The sequence below is a fragment of the Thermobia domestica genome, chromosome 6, assembly GCF_964235325.1.
Source record: "Thermobia domestica chromosome 6, izTheDome1.hap1.1, whole genome shotgun sequence".
Taxonomy (NCBI): domain Eukaryota; kingdom Metazoa; phylum Arthropoda; class Insecta; order Zygentoma; family Lepismatidae; genus Thermobia; species Thermobia domestica.
Window position 1 is genome coordinate 82,860,182 of NC_137459.1, and position 7,854 is coordinate 82,868,035.

General features: G+C 36.5%; 1 long non-coding RNA gene across 1 annotated transcript; it reads left to right on the forward strand.

The window, feature by feature from the left end:
- Nucleotides 1–689: 689 nt before the first annotated feature.
- On the forward strand, nt 690–3,374 carry LOC145687699 (uncharacterized). The gene is made up of 3 exons (XR_014131714.1): nt 690–799; nt 997–1,239; nt 3,088–3,374. It is a non-coding gene; the product is annotated as an uncharacterized LOC145687699 (long non-coding RNA).
- Nucleotides 3,375–7,854: the final 4,480 nt, after the last annotated feature.

Sequence of the window (7,854 nt, forward strand, 5' to 3'; positions counted from 1 at the left end):
AAAATTGAAAAACTTGGGTTGGATTCGAACCGATGACAAACACATTTATCGCTGCAGAACGAGCGTGCACATTAATTAGTTGTAAAAAATAAATTTGGTGGTGGATTATGCGGGAATAAGTATAAAACGAAAATAAAACAATTAGCGGGTGTGATGGCAAAAGGTGAACGACTTTCAAATTCATTCAACACACCCTTTTTCCAAATAATGCACCATGCAGGAGGGTGAGCGAATTCATTCGACCGGGGCTCACCCCGACAGATGGATCATTTTGTCTTACATATATAGAGGAGGATTATATATTTTATATTGTAAATTGAAAAATCATTTTCGATTTGTAATTTTGTGGAGATGTTATCTGTTGTAAAATGTATGGAGAACGTAAATATATTTAATTTGAAATGTAATGTTAGCTTAAACACTGAAGACTTCCATAAAAGCGTATTTCAACAAGGTCAAAATGGAGGGTGAAGCGTCTGTAAGGCTGTATTATTGTATAGATTCAGTTTGAAAATGATGTCAAAGCACTATATTTCAACCTGATTTAGTAAAGATGTATGTGAGAAATACAATACCGCTATCACTTTTCAAGTAATTAGGTGATTATGTCCAAAATTTTGAAGTGGACACTTCAATAGTTGTACACCTGGTGGCCATTCGTCAAATTAAAGTTTCATCCTCACTGCTAACAGCACCTCACCGTGGTGAAAAAATGAAATATTTACAGTATAAGGAAAGGGAAGAAAATTAGTAGTGCTGATTCAAACAAGAACTAATAGCATTTTAATTAGTAGAAGCAGTGGCGTAGCAGCTGCCCCCGCAACCCCCGCAGTGCGGGGGGGCCCCGAGGTATAGGGGGCCCCGAAGTCTTGCGATGAATAAAGATTTAAAGAAGTAGAACTTCAACCTTACTTCTGTCGGCTTTACAACTAGGGCCCCTTCTCTATACTTTGCGGGGGGGCCCGCAAAAGTGTGCTACGCCACTGAGTAGAAGAGAGCAATGACTTTCTACTTAAAGTAAAAATATAGATTGTAGAAGATTTACAATTGTAGAATGCGTAACTAACAATGTAGACCAAGCTAACGAATTCAGAGGTTGTAGGCCTACGTCTTCGGCGCAACTACAATATTATGTAAATTAGCATCTCTTACGTGCAGATTAAGAAAAGCGGAGCATATAGCTGATAACTCATGCACGTATTATGTTTTGGGCAAAGTCAACCGCTAATAACTTAAAAGGTACGAATTAATTATGTACTTCCTATTTTTACTAGGTGTACTATGCAATGATGATCCAACGGGATATGTGTAGCACTGAGAGGACACCTTAGGCACTGCTGCGAGCGCTAAAACGACCATTGTAAGTTTAAAATACCCTAGGTACCCTTAGCAAATTAAAATGAAGACAGGAATATAGCATTAGACTTATTATGGTACTTAAAAAAGCATTATTTAGAGCGAATATGTTTTAAAACACTTTGGAAAGCGCATAAAGTATAAGACATTAAGATAGATTGATCTGTATGTACTTCCCTACCTTACGGAGCATTGTATGGGAGTGATTCTTATATTAATTGGGCAAGGTTCTAGAACACAGGTCTCCTTTCCCATTTAGCTGTAACAAAGACGGAAAACAACGTTCCTATGGGGCTTTAAACCGCTTTCACTCGTTAACGCTCGCTCGGCAATACTATGTGAATTAAATATTATGCCTAAACTTTGGTACAGAAAGGAACCAACCTAGCTAGTAATCTATACGGGAGGACTTGTGTTCTAGAACCTTCCCATTAATTGTTTCATTTCGGCGTTTGCTTTAGTTCAAAGTAGACACTCGTGCAGATTTACAACACACCGTCATATTAAAAAAACATTTTATTTCACTTTTTGTGCCCTAAATGATTATTTAGTACATTCTATATCCTTGTTTCCTTGGCACTTGGCCAAATAATTGTGTACAGATTAATAATATACTGCAAACTGTGTGATCATTATTTTTATAACTACGAGTCCGTACCAATACCATAAAAACTATTGTGAGAAACCCAAACAAGTACTAAAAACACTAACCAATCTGTGCTAGGTGACCACTAAAAACCACGAAAGGTATGTAACCGAGTCAGGGAGGAGTATAATGGGGCGCACGCTTTTTGTCCGTAGTGTAAGGCGCGTCAGCGACGGAGGGTATGCTCACAAAGAAGAATAGTGGAAAACATACTTTATATCGCATAACAAGAGTGTACTTGCATAGGTTAATATACCTTTTGTTATGATTACACATTAGGAATTGCACAGTTATAAACAAAAATATAATTTTCCTTCATTGTGGAGAAACACCCCGCTGGTGAAAATTAATGTGCACCGTGCGAACAATGTTTTATATCCACCTATTGCGCTTTATAATTAACTTTAGTAGATGCTACTTTGTGTGAATGATTAGATTATAACCGTAAATTTTCGAAAATAAAAGTTTCCCCATATCTGCACCAAATATATCTATAATCGAGGTATAAAGATGACAAGAAAAGAAGTGATGTAGTTGAAGAATAGGGATACCAAAATTGTAAATTCGACGAGCTACAACTATTATCACTATGAAAAATCAATGCACAATGATTATATTTATGCTGCCCGATTATCTCTAATTGAATCAATAAGGTAGAGAAACAGAAGTGTAAAGATGATTACAATCCTCGTTAAAGGACGCCGTCGACCCTAAATACAGAGTTCAATACTTTACATACACTTCGCAATAATACTCTAAGCCACAGCAAATGAAGTTCTCAACTGTACTTCTGGCACCTCAAGTGTTGGTATTCTCCTGTCCCCACGCCTTTGGGCTCCTAATACTCCCACTGAGCTACGAAGCAAATCGTCCTGTCCATGTATCCCTTACATAAATGAAAAATCACTAATATAATCATAAGAAGATGATTGTACGAAAAGGCAATTTGAAGTTTGCCGTAGGTCAAAATCTTTGTATTGTTTCTGACTGAATTGAAATTTTATGCGTAAGTCTTCTAAATAACGATTCCTTAGAAATGTTTGTGAACGAACTGTTTTTTATTCTTATTGAAATATTTCTTCAAGGTTTTAAAGATCGCTGCTATGGATTCGAACAAGCCATATTTATCTGGAATTTCAAGATAAGGATGAAGTTTCAGTCGTACTTTATTCGTGGATTTCTGTGGATGATGACGGAGAAATGGTTTGCCACTGACCGGACGAAGATCCAAGAATACTCAATCGGAGGCAAGCCAATAAGGATGAAGCACTTGGGGAATAGCTCATGTATTTCCAGAATGCTGTAAGTTACAGGTTTCTAAGTCATGCACTGTTTCAAGCAGCGTCATTATTTAAGTATACATTCTGTTAATGCTTTTCCAAACCACCGGGACCCTGGACCACGTGCATTATTTACCATAAAAGTAGATTTGTATTCGTTTACCGTGACACAAAAGTGCTTTAGGACAACTTTCCATATAGTTGCGTTTTGAAAGCGCCGAAAGGAATTCGATCTTTCAATTTTTTCTTCTGCTCACAGTCTGTACAAGGACGTATGATCAGATGAACAAAGTCATTCCCCAATCACTATACAGGGAAGGGTTAGAAAAAAAATTATTCTGGGCATTAATTTAATGTTGGCCAAGTTCGATGAGGATAAGCCAACAAGACATGTCAGGATATCGTACTGGAGTAGGGTTTCAGACCTCGCCCCCTCTCCTGCCCCATGTAAATCACGAATCTATGACTTATTCAATATAACATTGTATTAGTCGAGCGTTCGAATTAAGTTGAAAAACTTCGTTTAGGTAACGAATCGGACTAATTTCCGTATTTTATTTCATAAAGATTTTCAGGACAGTATTTATAATTGCCTGTCATCCAAAAGCAAATATATAAATAAAAGGGGAAAAACCTGAAAGAGTCGTATAACGTGTCAACTGTAGCTTGGGAGTAGATTAGGCTGGTAGGAAATTTTTAGTTTAACGTCGCACGATTATTCTCTTTAGATTAAAGGAGGCGGATGGTTAATAAAAGTGAATGATTGACTTTTTTGTACTCTCACATCGGGAATCGAACCTGAGACCACGTGCATTAAAAATGCATGCTCTGCGGGGAGGGGTGGTAGCTGGCTAGTATTGCAAACAACATATTTTCTTTTCTTACTGTGCACATGTTTGTAAAGAGTTATGTGTGCGGATTCTTTGCACTCTAATTTTCGGTCCGATAGCAGTGTTATAATAGAGCATCGAGATTACACATGCATTTATGCCCTTAAAAATGTCAAGATATTGCTAAAAACACAAGCTTCGTACTATTGGAACACTTGAATTTAGGCGTTTTGAAACCAGACTCAATGATACCAGGTTCTCTTAGATAAAAAAAAAAGAATCCAACTAATGTCAAATAATCCCCATATTCAAAAAATCCTTTACATTTGGTGAAAGAAAAATAAATAAATAAATAAAACAAGATAAGAAAAAAAACAAGTCATTTTATCGTAAATGTGAGGATGATTTCAGTGGCTGCTCCGGGGGAAATTCTCGTGGGATCGCATACTCAATGTGAGTTACTAATGATTTCGCGGTACTGCTTTCACCCTTTGTATAATTGATGTGTTCCCTGCACTAATATGCAATGAAGAGACTGTTCTTCAGATTCTAAAGAAACTGCAGGGGAGCAGAAAGAGAGAGAGAGAGAGGTAGACATTTCTCTTTTCAATGCAGTTCTTGCTACGACAAGTCAAGAACTTTTATCTCCCATACTGTAAAGTATTCCTTCATAATCGCTTCACATAATGCCAAATATATTTAAGAAACAAAATTCTAAATAACTTCGTTGACAATACTAGCAAATATAATTCTGAGTAATAAATGAAAGTTACCTAGAATATGATCCAAAATATGCTTTTATATCGCTCCGATCTTTAAATATGACCTAGAGCTAAATTAAATATTAAGTTATATTACTACAGAAATATGTTTATATTTAGCTAGACATATAAGCAGATGCACTGAGGAATATTTTTTTTTTCCCTGCTGAACGCTAGCCTTGTTCGGTAGTTCGTAAACTTGACAATAGTTGGACGCGATTTTCCCTCTAATTTGGGTCAGATCCTGTGACTTCGACTAATGTCCTTTATGTCCATGGGAACACCTAGCCGCTCTTCAAACAATTTGATGGCTATAGTGTCAGTATCTTCATTTCTTCCTTCCGATATTCCGAAGATCCGAAGGTTTTGCCTCCGCTGGTATTGCTCCAATTCCGAAATATTTTGCAGACCATGAATTTCCGCGTCCTTGTTGTTTAGTTCTTTCCAAAGGTCATGCACTTTTCAGAATTAAATTTCAGAATTTCTTCCAGTCTTTCCACCACTAATTTCGTAACTGATTCAATTATTGAATCTACAATTAGTTTTAAAACTTCAGGGGTTTGCGCCACTCTTCGCAGATTTGCCGCACGAAGTCCTTTTTATCTGCTTCGAGGGCGCTGTTTCCTTGGGATCCTTTGTTAGCCTTAGAAGAAGCCATTTCACTGTAAAGTCTTTGTACAAACAAAACAACTGGAAATTAGGAAAGTAATATTTGTGCAAGATTTTCACTAGATATGAAAATGTTATACTGTTCTTGTATCTACAACTGAACTACGGAAACGTAGATTGTTGCGAATACTTCTTTCATTGAACTTTAAGACATGAAAAACACCGAGCGGTATGAGCACGTCCAACCACTAGCCATCTCAACCCATCATTTAGTGAGGTTTCTAGAAAATACCCTATGTTTGGTTTCTCATAAGCAGGGATATTAGATATGTTTAATAATTTCATGAAGATCATAACATTATTATCATGTTGAAACTGGTGCAGAAGAAAACATTCGTACACACACACACACACACACACACACAAAAATGCATTGCTTCAACCCAGCTTATAAGCTTACTCTGAAATCCCTGGCTGTAGAGATATAATTACAATTACGCTTCCGTAGCCTCTACATTTTTTGTTTCTTCCTTTCTATGCTCTGTTGACAACCCATCAACTGCTGAATGCATGTAGACTTGCTTTAGTGAGTGTCATACTCAGGATAGCCCTCGAAGCATTTTATATTTTGATGTCTGTTCCGTATGCTGGGATTTGAGTGTATACCCCTACTATAATTTTATAATATGTTTCACTACCATCTACTGGGTTCAACACTACTTCGGTATAATAATTTGGTATTCACTCAGATGGACTTGATCGCATATTTGTTTTAACTTGATATATATATATATATATACATATATATATATTTGAAAATTAATATTGGACAGTACAACTGTATATTGTCTCCTAATACGAAAACAGAAAGCAGATTGATCAATAGAGTTACTGTAACAAAAGAAGCATTATAAATTTATATATGTTCTCATCAAAGAGAAAAACATCCTTTTATGCGAAGTTTTTCTCTCCATAATACATAGTTACTTAACAGCCACAATAAAGCATTAGTTATATAGTTATATAGATCGTTGTTACAAAGTTTTATATATTTTTTAAGTTACCAAGACCATGGTGCATAGTGGTAATTACATAGTTGATTCATTTAATACAAAATACAGAGTCCTACAGAAAAATATATACACTCTTTGTCAACCTGTATCAGGATACTGGCATTGAATATTGTTCTGAAATTTAAGTATGTTGTAGTATGGTTTTTCGCCCAACAGATGTAAGCATTGTCAATTGTTTTCAGTTAAGATGATATTGTAGTACGGTTTTTCGCTCAACAGATGTCGGTACTGTCAGTACGGTTAGTGAGATAAGAAAATGGCAATGCTTGACGTTTGAGCAGCGTTAAGTACGTATTGAAGTGTTTTATTAAATCTGGGAATGCCATTGAAGATCTTACTCCCATGGACTTCCTCTCGTGGGGAACTGTGAAGCATGTAGTGTATTGAAGTAAGCCCTGCACGCTCGAGAACCTTCGCCAGAAGATTACAGAGGCATGTGCATCGGTCTCCATTGATACATTGGTCACTGTAGCTCATCGTTCTGTTGGGCGTTTTCGGTGCCAACATTTTGAACATCTAATGCAAACATAGCTTACTTGAGCGTTTGTAACACGTGTCTGAACAATAATTAAACGTCATTAACAAATATGATACATAAGTTTTCTTTTTCTTAAAGAGTGTATACAGTTTTCTGGCGGACTCTGTACACGTTACTGATAACAAAATTGGCTATTACACAGCCGTGACGTGCGTGGCAAGTGACTAGTTCGAAACAGACAACAGTATACAATTAAGAAAAGCAAAGAAAAATATTAAATATATTTTTTTAAGCCAGTTCTTTACACTACCTACAGTGAAAGTCTGATAAGGGGTTCAGTGCTCAGTCAGACAGTGCTCACCCGTAATGAAAGTACTGTGGTATTTGTTTTCCAAGGCACCCATAACGAGCTTACCAACAATTCTTCGAGATATATTTTGTAAAGAAAAAACATAGGACATATGTTATTCTATTTTTCTCAAATACAAAATGTTATTGTATTTCTCTCAGGTAGCTTCACGAAAGTCCCAGAATACTTTCCATATTCACCAGGTCAAGCCTTTCCACAGCTCCAGAGCTAACAGAATATATCGTCGGCGGCAATTCAAAACCTGCTATGTGCATTTTGCAGGAGAAGCGAAAAACAGTATCCTGGTTAGCTTTTTGGCTTTATAAAAGTGATGTTATAAGTAATATTTGATGCTGCACGTAACTGGTACCTTCTCAAGTAACTTGAGAAGGTACCAGTTACGTGCAGCATCAAATATTACTTATAACATCACTTTTATAAAGCCAAAAAGCTAACCAGGATACTGTTTTTC